The sequence below is a fragment of the Saccopteryx leptura genome, chromosome 1 (genome assembly GCF_036850995.1).
Source record: "Saccopteryx leptura isolate mSacLep1 chromosome 1, mSacLep1_pri_phased_curated, whole genome shotgun sequence".
NCBI lineage: Eukaryota > Metazoa > Chordata > Mammalia > Chiroptera > Emballonuridae > Saccopteryx > Saccopteryx leptura.
In genome coordinates, this window is record NC_089503.1 from 101,895,717 (window position 1) to 101,902,178 (window position 6,462).

Here is a 6,462-nt window from a genome sequence, read left to right on the forward strand (position 1 = left end):
CAGACAGACTCCCGCATGCGCCCGACCGGGATCCACCCGGCACGCCCACCAGGGGCGACGCTCTGCCCACCAGGGGGCGATGCTCTGCCCCTCCGGGGCATCGCTCTGCTGCAACCAGAGCCACTCTAGCGCCTGGGGCAGAAGCCAAGGAGCCATCCCCAGCGCCCGGTGCCATCTTTGCTCCAATGGAGCCTTGGCTGCCGGAGGGGAAGAGAGAGACAGAGAGGAAGGAGGGGGTGGGGGTGGAGAAGCAAATGGGCGCTTCTCCTATGTGCCCTGGCCGGGAATCGAACCTGGGTCCCCTGCACGACAGGCCGACGCTCTACCACTGAGCCAACCGGCCAGGGCAACTGAGGGCCATTTGATGGTTGGACATGAAATGAAACCATAGAGGAAAGAGCTGTTAATGGAAGAGGAAGACTTCTAGGCAGCTATTCACCCCAAAGTTACTCTTTTCCTGTCTAAATCCATGGAAGAGGATAAAACTACTTCTTCAACAGCTGGGGAAGACATTCACAGACGTTTTGTAAAGGCAGTTCGTTGCAGAAGGTATTCCTGGAACAGGTTTACATTGGAAGAGAATTGCACCTCCTAAAATTTCTGCATTTGCATGCATATGTGTGGTAGCATACAGGAGCAGAAATAGCTCAAGTAGAAGAAATACAGACATCTGTATAGTCTGGAGGGAACAGTTGGAGGCCAACTACAATTCTGCAGTTGGCCTATCAGCTCTGCGATGAGAAAAGGATGGGTCCAAATTCTACTGCCAGGAGATGCAGAAGGAGACTTGTGACCAGTACTGATCCTGCAGGATAAGGGGAAAGAGTTTAGAGAGTTCCCAGGCAAAGTGTCTAGGGCAGGGGTCTCAAAGTCGCTGCCCGCCGAACAATTTTGTGCAGCCCGCAGACTAATCCACGAAGTTCAAAATATTTTGGATAAAATTAAGTAAGCCTAGGGGCCTACTTGTATTTTTCATTTCTCTAGCATCCTAGCTAGATATTAGCTTAGTTAACAGCAGTTGTGATGCGAACTACAGTTTCTGGTCGTTTTGTGACACTGAGTAAACTGCATGTACGATTGTGCTTGTTGTACTGATTTTTTTTTGTTTTCAACTGCAGTGAGAAAAGTGTTGCGTAACAGTTGCTTTTTGTAGACCTAGTGCGGCCCGCCGAACGGCTGTGATCTTGCTCTGCGGCCCACATGCTGAGTTGAGTTTGAGACCCCTGGTCTAGGGGCATCTAGTGCAGGGCCAAGCCAGTAACCTCAGGATATATATACTAGGTAGAGAGTTAACTATAATATAAATAAACCATATTATTCATTCCACAAAATGAGTCTTGAACTGATACTCCTCGTTGCTGTCCTTATAGAGTTTAAAGAACCCCTTCAAGTATTGTTTTTAGCAAGGGCGGTGGGGGGACAGACAGGAACAGACAGACAGGAAGGAAGAAAGATGGGAAACATCAACTCATAGTTGTGGCATCTTAATTGTTCATTGATTGCTTTCTCATATGTACCTTGACCAGGGGGCTCCAGCTGAGCCAGTGACCCCTTGCTCAAGCCAGCGGCCTTGGCCTTCAAGCCAGTGACCTTTGGGCTCAAGCTAGCGACCATGTGGTCATGTCTATGATCCCAAGCTCAGACCTGTAACCCCGTGCTCAAGCTGGTGAGCCTGTGATCAAGCCAGTGACCTCAGGGTTTTGAACCTGGGTCTTTAGCATCCCAGGCTGTCCCTCTATCCATTGTGCCACCACCTGATCAGGCTAGAAGCCCATCAAGTATTACTGGCAGATGGACATGCTCTCAGAGAGAGAAGCCCAAAGAGGTAGCACCTCTCAGAGACGGTACTCTATGGCTGTCCCTTTTCTTCTCTTCTCTCCTGCACAGGTCTCTAGTCTTTTTTATTTTTCACCTGCCACCATCTTCTCACCTTTTCTTGACCTTCTTCTCACTCTGCTAGCTGGCAAATAAAACTGAAGTTTATATTTTATTATATATTACAAAGAATTTTATGTTTCCTGGTCTTCATTTAGAAAATGCCCAAGTGAAAGAGTTTTATTTACTTATACATTTAAATAGACTAAATTAACTTGATTTTTATGTTTTATGCACCTACTTCTCTCACCCTTTGCCCGAAAAGAAAGCAGTGTCTGTGCCAAAATGGCATCTACCCAAGTCTGTTACTAGCACAGTACTTGCAAAGGACATTTACAGAGAGCAGTGTTGGAGATGCCTTCTGAGCCTGCCCAGGCCTTCAGAGGGTAACGTGAAACCTCTTATCTAACACAGTGAACTGAGGATAGAGCCAGGACATAAAGACAGACAAGTCAGGTAGCAATTCAACTGTGTCCACTGATTCCAGGGATATCTCTGTTTGAGGGTCACAGAATTCCTACTTGCTCACCTGGTAAATCATCGGCTTCTGTCTGAAGGTGGTGATGAAGACTCCCCACCACCATCACCAAAAAAAACACACACTAAAATAATCATCTTTCAAGGTTAACAAGGAGCTGCTTAGAAGCCCCAGCATGATTGCCGATAGCCCATCAAAGGTAGCTGTCAGGGGCTCCCCCAGCAAGGGTTTCTGTCAAGGCGAGGGAGGCCACATATGAAGGAGAACCAGCTGTTTGGCTTTCTGTGTGGAAACAAAACTGAAGGCAAAGAGGATGGCTTCTACTGTTCCCCCAAGCAGAACAGACCAGAATGGTCCCAGCAGAATGTCTGCAACCAGGGAAAACTTGCTACACTCTGGGGCTCCTTCAGTGAAATCCATTGTCCTCTCCCCACATAAGAGTTCTCAATTAAATTTCCCCTGAGGTCCTTTTTCTCCCCTAGTGATCTGTTTCTTACAAGACTCTTTACTCAGATACTGCAAGGTTGATTCAAATGAATGCTGTAATTCTAGTCTGGGCTCAGATTTATGCCATGCCATTGTCTGAACATAAGCCTCTGTTTCCTTATTTGTAAAACAAGAGCATATGCAAATACAATATATAGTAACACAATAACTCAGCCCCATGAGAATACTATCAGGATTTTTTCTTTAAAAAAAGAGAGTTATTGAGACTAATGAAAATTAAAAAGGTTTTCCTCCAGACGCCTCCATAAGCCTTCCCTTCGAGTTCAGTGCAAGAAGGGGAAGAAGGGGTGACTGACTACTTGGGGCAGGTGGCATCATGCCAATCAGTTGTAGAGAGAGAGCAGAACTCCTCAGCTCCTTATGCCTCTGCCTTCTCCACCAAGAAGACTCGTCTTCGGTCTGGGAAGGGGCAATAAACTCAGTAGGAATAGGCCGAAACCCACGATGAGTGGAAAGGTCATAAAAAAGTGTCTGTACGCGTGAGTCTGAGCTTGGAAAAATTGCCCCTCCCCCAGACAAGTGGGACTGGGAAGTGACAGCCTGTGATCCTGGAGGAAGAGTGAAAAAAGGCAAGGGGCCCAATGACGGGGGATAAGCACCTTTGTCTCAATTTTCAAAGAAAAGTAAAAGCTGCATTCTGGAAACCATTACCTGTGAGCCCTGCAAAAAAGTCCAGATTGTACTGTTAAAGAGAAGCTTGGAAGCGTTTTGTAAGGAAAAACAGGAATCGTCAGAAGCTGGCCTGCCGCCATCAACACAAAGCCATCCCAGGAAGAGTCGATCTGATATAACGCCCAGGTGAGATGAAAGCAGGATCTTTTTTTAAGTATCTTTTAATAAAGATGTATTAAAACGTTTTTTATTCATTTGTTTATTAAAAAAAAACACAAAAAACCTCTACTAGAACATAAGCTTCACACAGGCAGAGATTGTTTTATGGAAAGAGGAATTGTTCCTTCATTTAGTGCCGCACCTAAAACAATGTTTGGCGCCCAAAAGATGGTCAATAAGTATTGTTGAATGAATCAATATATGCACATAAATAAAAGACTAGAAAAAGACTCAGCAAAAGTTAACTGAAAATGATCTCTGGAAAGTTAGATGTCAAGCAGATTTAATTTTCTTTTTTATACCAGTTTTTTCCTGTTTTCTATATTTTAATAATGAACATAAATTACTTTTATAATTACAAAAATAAAATACTATTGTCTTTGAAAAACTTACTCATGGCAGATCAACCTTGTTTGATTCTCTTTGAGAGTATTACCTGTTTGTAATGTGAGTTTCTGCGAATTGTTTCCCAAAACCTCTCATGTTCTCCTCTGTCCCAGATGAAGACTTGTGGGTTCAGCGATGGCTGAACTGAGTGGATCTGTAGAATGACTAATCCCAACAGTGTTGATGAAAGGATCAATGCCATTTCCAAGAGAAGCCTCCAGTGGCTGTGACATTGGGATTGGTCTCACTCACCATGTTCTTCACAAGCTTGAATAAAGACCTTCCAATGAAGGCCTACTTACTTAAGTTATAGACAACAAGGAGCTGGGAAGCCGGGCTGACATGTGTAAGGATGGTTTGTGAAAAGGACTCAAGCAATTTATCTTGTTAGGAGTCAACAGAGGTTGTGGCTGCTCAAACAGCTGGGGCACATGGAGAGAGTCCTCATATCTAGATTTTAGGTTTGTTGCAGATGTAACACTCTACGATCTACGACAGCATTTCCCACATGTCTTTTGGCACAGAACATGTTAAGTGGTAGTCACGTATACTTAAGAATCACTGCTGGAGCTGTTGAGTTCCCCTCTGAGTGGTACACAGTTCACGTTAGTGTATTAAACATTGTGAGAAGACTTGTAAAAAACTTCCTGAATTATTTTTTAAGATTCTATTTAATGATTTTTAGAGAGAAGAGAGAGAGAGAGAGAGAGAGAGAGAAAGAAGGGGAGGTGGAAGAGCAGGAAGCATCAACTCATAGTATTTGCTTCTCGTATGTGCCTTGACCGGGCAAGCCTGGGCTTTCAAACCGGCAACCTCAGTGCTCCAGGTCGATGCTCTATCCACTGTGCCACCACAAACCAGGCATCTGAATTTTTTTTTTTATCAGAAAATGATTTGTTTTGTTTTTGCGGGATGCCGTTAGCAACCAGAGCACTTTTCAGGAAAGGCTGGTTTACCAACACTGTTCCAGGCATAAATTATCATATGTGCAGGGGTTACCAACAGTGGTCTTACAGCTGTGGGCACAAAACACAGAGTTTATTCTTGTACTATTATTTATTAGTGATTGTGTTATTTTTCATGTGAACAACTGTAAACCTATGTCTTCCCCTCCCTGTATTTTAGTCCTCTTCACAAATAACACAGGGCAGGACACACAACACGTACTCAGGATATGCTTGTTGAATGAGTAAAAAAGAACATACTAAAATACTACAGTATCACGGACTCTTCAAATCACATTATGTAAAAAGTGCACAGTCACTTGCCTTGTGTCCGAAGAAGAACAAACAGTATGGTAGACTTGGTACCTTAGTTACCAAATGGAGGCTTTGCTTAAAAAACAGGAGAGTTGATCAGAACAAAGCCCCACGGGGAGGGAGGGGCTGGAGTGAGCCTGCCTGAGATCTGGGCCTGAGCCAAGCTGCCAGCAGAGTCAGGCATCACAGGTGGTTAGCAAAGTCCCAGGGTCAAGCCTGGGCGGGAGAGTGCAGTGAAGGGCCTCGGGGTATTCTTCCCAGCATGAGACCCAGAGAGATCATGCAGTCCCGTGATTCTCAACCCTGGCTACACATATTAACCCCTTGCATAAGTTCTTTTTTTTTAAATGCCAATTCCTGGGCTTCTTTCTGGGCCTCATAGATCATAATCTCTGGGAGTTGTCCTTGGTAGTGGCAGGGCCAGGATGAGGGTGAAACAGAAATGTAAGAAGGTATCGCTTTTGGGGTCCCACAAGCTCCAGGTCGATTTCTGAGAGTGATGCTTCCCTACATTTTGCACACCAGGAGCCTGGCTTGCTTCACCCTAGTCAGTTCCTGTCCTGGGTGTCAGTGCTCCATACAGTTTCTCCTGGGTAATTCTAAGATGTGGCCGGTTTTAACAATCACTGACATACTCAAGCTCATTCGATTTATAGGCTAAGAAGCAAGGAATCAGAGGTCATGCAGGAAGTTAATGTCAAAGGCAGGACCAAAAATGGCCAGCGGAATCTGGCAGTAGACGAAGAGACAAGGGCAGGCAGAAGTCGTTGGCTTCGAACACTGGGAACTCATCCATAGAGGTGGGGTTTCGCTTCATTCCCAAGGCTTGCAAGAAAAGACAAGGCCCAAGTTCAAGGTATGGGGTCCCAAGCAGGGAGCTAAAGCAGAAATCTGGGCATTAAGAAATAAAGGTGGCCTCAGTCACAGGAGCCAGACCACAAGGCTCACTAGGTCATCATGAGCAGGTGTGGCCTGGCGTCCTGCGTGAGGTAGCACGGAAGCAGCTGCCTGTTGCCCAGCGGGCCTCTGGGCTCCTTCCCACAGCCCCGCCGCCTCGAGCAGAGCTGAGCTAGCGGGCCTCTGGGCTCCTTCCCACAGCCCCGCCGCCTTGAGCAGAGCTGAGCT

General features: G+C 45.7%; 1 non-coding gene across 1 annotated transcript; it reads right to left on the minus strand.

Moving 5' to 3' along the window:
* Positions 1–272: 272 nt before the first annotated feature.
* Positions 273–348, minus strand: TRNAD-GUC (transfer RNA aspartic acid (anticodon GUC)). The gene has a single exon. It is a non-coding gene; the product is annotated as a tRNA-Asp (tRNA).
* Between the last annotated feature and the right edge of the window lie 6,114 nt (positions 349–6,462).